This window comes from Brassica oleracea, chromosome C5, assembly GCF_000695525.1.
Source record: "Brassica oleracea var. oleracea cultivar TO1000 chromosome C5, BOL, whole genome shotgun sequence".
NCBI lineage: Eukaryota > Viridiplantae > Streptophyta > Magnoliopsida > Brassicales > Brassicaceae > Brassica > Brassica oleracea.
Genome location: NC_027752.1, coordinates 28,899,994 through 28,907,230, shown reverse-complemented (window position 1 = coordinate 28,907,230; position 7,237 = coordinate 28,899,994).

Here is a 7,237-nt window from a genome sequence, read left to right as displayed (position 1 = left end):
CTCCTTAGGGTAATTTGAGTGATATCAACTTAGCTAGAATCCAAACACAACGTGCAGCCGAAGCAACTGCACCATCACCGATCGACATACACCTCTCAACATTGATCGACGACGACCTCACACATTCAAATCCGATGAAGTCTCAACCAGATTTTTACACTAGAGCATAGATTGATCAGTTGATAGAAGAGATCTACAGAACTTTGGAAACAAAAGAAGATATGCTTAATAGGAGATGTGATGACATCTATTTCCCAATGGACCTTACAATGAATTCTTTGACCTCTCAGATAGAAGCAATACAGAGGGAGATGGTAGAGATTCAGATATACATCGCTCGTCTACCAGAGGCATCAACATCGATCGACAAACGCAACAACATATCGACCGACAGTCGTAGATTGACATCGATCGACGGAGCTACAAACTGAGGGTCGCTAGTACCAAAGATGACATCAGATATGTCTGATACAAACAACCATGGAGAGGAGATCTCGGACGACGCATACGCTAGACTCATAAGGAATCAGTTCCAACTTGAGAGTCTTGGAGAAAGATTCCATAAGATAGAGAATACAACTGCAACAATGAAGGACAAATGGCACAGAGGAGATGAAGCACTGCGAGACTTCACTGGTACATGGTTCAACAAGCACAGAGAAGAGATGGAGATTTGTTTCCCAGCAAGTCCCAACTTTCCAAAATACTAGCCAAATCACTTCCAAAGTCAAGCTAAATGACTATAACAAAGCGGTGAGTGGGAGGCAACCCACTATTAGGTAATATCTAATTGGTTTTTATTAGTTTAGTACTTATGTTAGTTTTTAATTATTTCAGGTCATAAAAAGAAAAAAAAAAGATCCGAGTAGACGATTGCCATGAGTATCGACCGACGAAACACTGCCGACATCGATCGACAGAGCATCACCTGCCGCGACCGATGCCAACACCTTTGTATCGATCGACATCTAATTCGGTCTGGTATATCGTTGTAACTTGTTACATTGAGTACTTATGTTTTATTTGTCACCATAACTCCGATTGAATTTACACCGGGGACAGTGTAGTTTAAGTCTGGGAGGATGTTTACTGATATTAGTTTATTCATGAGTCTTATTAAAATGTTTTCAAAAAGAGTTGTTATTGAGTCAAGAAAGGGATAATGAACTTGTTGATTTTTGCTTATTATCTAACCACACCATTCTAGACTTACTAGTTGCAGATAGCACTAAAGATACCAAAGTGGATCAACTTGTCAACTATGTTACACTTGCTGAGAATGTTTGAAGGAACGAAAGCTGACCTCCAACCTAATTGAGCTCAACTCTGCTTGTCTTGGGGCTTGGTATACATGAGATCAGATTCTTGAAACAAATCTGGAAGGTAAAGCCTTGCGTAGATCTATCACCCTCTCTCTCTCAATTTTCGAATTTAGGTTTTTATAAAAAAAATAATTATTATTATTATTATATATATATTTATATATTATATAGTAATATAAAAACTTAGGAAAGAATTCGAACAAGATTCGGTGGCTACAACCATTAAGACTTGCTTCATAAGAATTCTATAGGTAAAGGATTAGAACATGACTAGGACTTGGTGGCTACAACCATTAAGGCTTGATTCACATATAATCCTAGGATATAGGTCAAAAAGAAGTGAACAGGATTTGGTGGCTAAAACCATTAAAGCTTGATTCATGGAAGCCTGTCCAACCTTGGTCAATGATCTTGCAATAAAGCGGACTTTGACTAGGGGAGAAATTAGTAAAGAGAGAGGATAAGAACTTTTGTTTACCTGCAGGTCCAGATACTTGTTTGAGCATCCTTGCATCATGTGATCGATACCCCCAAGGTAAAGCCTACACTTTTATTTATGTAAGAATTGAGTTTGGTAGAGGGGATTGTCAGACATGATTTGCTAAGTTGTTGACTAGATGAACTTGGTTGCTAAACTAGGATATGGTATAGTGTGCTTCTGAGATTAGGACATTCTAAGGTGTTGATTCTAAGTTTTAAAATATGTGACTTCCTGCTGTTTTCAAACCTCTTTCAGAGACACTGCTTGTATGCTTTGCTTGAGGACAAGCAAAAGGGTAAGTCTGGGGGAGTTGATAGACCATAGATTTGGCCCGCTTTTACCCATGGTTTATAGGTGTTTTAATAACTATTTATTGTATTCTAAAGTCTATTTAGTATATTTATAGGATCATGAATGATTTGGAAGAAAGTGATGATTTTGGAGCATTTTGGAGATATTTGGAGAAAGCATATGAGCTGACCATCGAGCACGACCATCGGTCGATATTGAAGAGGAATAATCGATCGATGTTCATATCTTGACATCAATCAACAGCGAAGCGCGCTGAAAGCCCGTTTGGTCCCAGCCAACTTAGAGTCCAAGTCTTCACCAATTTACAACATTACCCTTGACGAGTTTTAACCTAACTATATAAGCTTTGCCAACATGTTAGAGGCAAATGGTGCTTTCCTTGTTTTACTATTTTCACAGCAAAGGTTTTCTAGGATGTTTAGTAGATTGGAGAGAAGATCCAAGAAGATTTGTGATTGAAACTCCATTGACATCTATCTATTTATCTATGCAGTTTTTATACCTAATTGTTGTTATGAATTGCTTAGCCATATCTGAGTAGTTCTCTTGTTAGATTTAGGGTTTAAATAAGTTATGAGAGATTAACCCCAACTATAGATTGCTAAGTTGTGATATTCATCATTAGGATTGTCATTAATGCATGTTTCTAGATTAACTCCCTAGAACTTCCCCTAGGAGTTGTAGACACAAGTGATTGCTTGCATCTCCCCCAGAATCCATCCTAACTGAGCTAAGATTGCTAGAGTAAGGCGAGAGCTGATCTAGGAAGCTTAGTGAGCACATTCAACCCGCGCGTTAAAGCTTGACCAAACGCGTCGATCGATATTCCAATCGAATAATCGGTTGACGGTGCAACAAGTGTATCGATCGATATTCCTATAGAATCATAGTCTGAACTGATCTGAGCCGAGCTTTCTATGGTTTGAACTTGTCATGTACTGATATAGTCTGAGTTGAACTGAAATAATAGGACCAGAGCTCAACTGACCGAGCTTATTGAACTATTTAGCCTTGAACCGATTTGTTGGATTGATTTTTGTTATGTTGGTGGTCCGCTAGCTTTAAGCTACTCATATAAACTGAATTGTACTGGAGCTAAACTTGTCTTCAACCGAACTGATATGAGCGGAACTGAACTGAAATGTTGTGAGCTGAGTTGAGTTTCTTTTTGAACCGGACTGATGAACCTTATGTTTCAACCGTTCTGTTTTGAATTCCGATGGTTAAGGATAGCGGTCGGATCAGCCGGATCCTAGCGGTGGTTTTAAATCTAGAGTGATCCAGAAGCGGAGTGTGATTAGCTTGAAATCGAGTCTAGTCTTCCTTAGCCAATCTCATGGATTCAAACCTTGATCTAGATAGATGATTGGTCGTGAATTAATAATGCTTGATTGAACGTACTGAATATAGATGATTGGTAGGAATTTTCTGTAGATTAATATTCAATTGGTGAGGTGTTTGCCTAGTGTAAACACTTAATAAAAATTCTTGAATGTCCATAGAGGTTTACCCCGAGCCTAGGTACTTGTTCTCAAGTATTATTATTATATATATATGTGAATAAGTATGAAATATTGATCATGTGAAGTCTTAGTATAAACTTGCTTTCCAAAATATTATCGTATGAATGATTATTACCATGACTTCTCATGCGAACGGAAGCAGGTCATGAAGATATGATGATGGGGAGCACTCTGGAGACCGTGTACCGCATGACAATGCAGTCGGATATTCATATTGGACGTTCGACGATGATGGTAATGCTAACTTGCTAGACTCGCTTAGCCTTTGTTGTTACGAGTTTGGCATATATATATATATATATATATATATATATATGTGTGTGTATGATGAGTATACGATTGATGTGAAAGATGGGAATAGGAAATGAGGTATAAGATAAGATTTCATAGTGACAGAATGAAAGGCCCTATATATAAAATAGTTATTGAATATGTTTCCACTGCATACAAATGGAGTTGATTGCTCGGGATATATTTTATATGTGTTGGGGTGTGGGATTATACTCATGACTCATTTTTATGCACGTAACCACTTGGCCGGAGACCTTACTCTAGGACGGGAATGAACACCATTAGCCAGCGGTAGTTTTATTGTCCTTGCAAATTCTTTTTAGTATATCTTAACTATAAAGTTTATTAACTGAAAACCTCGAGGTTAATCTATAACATTTGTATAAGAGCTTTTGAATGAATATATAATGTATAAAGAATGTTTTATTAAAGTACGGGTTTCATATGATATTAGTCCTAGTTCGGATGAACCAACTATTTGGTATTACTCCGTCGGGTTACAAAACCTCGGGTTTTACCAAAGAGGATTTGTGTACTTAGGCGGTTGGCTTGAGATACCTCAATTTATTCTGGGAACTTCGGGTTAAGCGTGAAGGGTACACATTATAGCATCTTCTGTTTGGTTTAAGTTACTAGTGATCGCATGTGCATATTTTTGTTTGATTGTTACATGGCTGGTCGAGTCAATTTGTACTTAGACCAGATCGGAGGTGTCACACACGGTGACCGGAGAAACATATCCTCCAGCCACTGCGAAAGGAACAAAACAGCGATGGAGTGCTCGAGAGATAAAAGGATGCAAGAGAGAAAAGCCCAACTTGATCAATTTCAGTCTGGCTCATCTCTCTCAGCTCTCTTCGTCTTGCAGACAACTCACATTTTCCCTTTTGCCTCTCCAGTCAGAGAGTTCTTTTCTTGCTTTTTTTCACTTTCTTCTTCAGTTCAAGGTTTTTTTTACTTGGTTTTTGGGGTTTGAGTGTGTAGATCTGAGGCGGTGACAGTTTCGTGATGGTCGCGGATTATAGTGCAGTTTATGGCTTCGTTGTGTAGCTCTGTGGAGGCAGATATGTGTAATGATCCCATAAGCCAGTCGCTTTCTGTTCTTGTAGATCCACTACGGCGTGGGAAGATCCGGTATTCTGGCGTGGTGGTGGGTGTCTCACCAGAAGAAGTTGTGACAGAGGGCCAGGTTTGGGTTCAAATATGAACCATCAGGTTGTCTTTTTCTGTTTCTTGTCTGTTTGAGGATAGTGGATGGATCTAGATTTAGGGTTTTTTGGTGGCAGTGGAGACGAGCCGACAGTTGAGATGCGGTTTGGCCAATCCACTTTTTGGCTCCGAACTGGCAAAGCTGGCCAAATATGGTGGCTTATCCAAGTTCTTTAATTTTTTTCTCGTATTCTCATGTTTTGCGATTCACCAGTCTTCTCTTCTATGTTTTCTTGGTGGTCGTCTATGGCACCATTTCAGTCAAGTCCAGCGATTTCCTTCCGTGTGAAAGTTGCACCTCTTCCGATTCGGTGTTTATTGGAGGTTCGTATAGCGAGAGCTTTAGCTGACGTGGTGGTCTTCCACAGCGCTCAGGTGAGCTTCTTCAGTGTCAACACCTCTGTTTTTTCCTCTGTAATATGTATGGTTACTGTTCAGGTCGCTTAACCAGCTTTGGTTCGAAATTTTGTTTTTTCAGTTTTTTTTTTCATTTTAATATCCAACGGTTTTTGTACAAATTAAAATAAAAACCCAAAAAAATAATATGAATCCTATAATAAAAATAAAAAATAAGTCACCATGAAAATTAATAATCAATATTATTAATTTAGGTTCATTATTAATATTTACCCCTACAATTACTTGGCATATTACTTTTTATGCAATCATGTTTTCGTACAAGGCTTTACCCTTTCATTAATGGTAATATGGTCATTTCGCATTTAGACCAGCACTACTTAATCGGCGGTTAACTAAATCAAAAATATAATTACATTCATCAACAAATTTATTCTCTGTGTGTTATTATGCCTTCTTAATTTTTTGATTGTCTGAATAAAAAGAGATGTGCATATTATTAAAAGTCTACCCGGTCAAACTCCATACATATAAATCCATGTTTAAACGGTGGCGGAATGCTCAACGGTGACCAGCCGTTGCGATTTCATCATAGTCGGTCAAAAAATTGGATTCGTCACAAAAATTTACTTTTTGTCGTTTCAGATGTTAGAAATTGATTGCTAAGTAACACATATATATGTTTGATGCATAAATGATACGAAAAACTGTAAAAAAATAATAGATTACATCAAAAAAATTTCGGCGGGAGCCATTAAAATATCGCAGCGGAGATATCGGAGACATCACCTCTATTGCATCTTTATCTTATAAGCCAATCTCTAAAGGACCTTAGTAAAAACTATTTTCTTTTCGAATTATTTTTAATTCGAAAAGTTGGTTGATTACATTTTTGTCCCTGATTATTAACCCTAAATATCTCTTCTTCTACGGCGTCTTTTCTCTTCCTGCAACTTCTCTTTTTTTGTTTCTTCTCCTTTCTTCTTCGATATAAAATCCGATAGTGAAGATTTCTTCTTTCTTTCTTCGTTTTATATCTAATAACCATATAATCAAAGATGGCAGAGAAGCTACAGCGGTTATAAAGTGCTTGTGGTTGAACCTGATATTAGATCTGAAAACCAGAAAAAGAAACAGATCCACGATGGCTCAGCCTGATGTGGCGACGAAGAAGGTGACAAAAACAGAGAAAGAGATCGGATATTCTTAAGATCTATTTAATTTTAGGGTTTTTATTGTTCTGGTGTTTTTTGATTTAGGGTTGTTGAATATATTTCTGGGTTTTTATGATTTAGGGTTCTTATTGTTCTTGTTCCTTCGTGTTTGTAATTTATTTTCATCTTCAGATCTGGATTCAGTATAACTTGGTATTACTCTCGGTACAACTAACTCAGTAATACTTAGTAAAACTTAGTAGTACTTAGTAGAACTCAGTAGTACTTAGTAGATTATCTCTAGAGATAATGGGGGCATGGGAGAAGTCAGTTCTACTTAAAACCGTAATAGGAGGAAGACAGAGATATTACAAGTTTGCCATTAACGAAGAAAAAATTAAAAACAGAAAAAGCTTTAAAACAAGTTTGAAACGGAGACAAGTTGAATGCGACAAGACACGTATTCCACTAGACTACAAAGAATCTTTAGTGTAAGCCCATAAACAATGCTCTAATATCCATCTGTATCCGAAAATTAAGAAAAATACTTAAAAACTGATCTTCAATTAATTTCCGATTCCACGTATA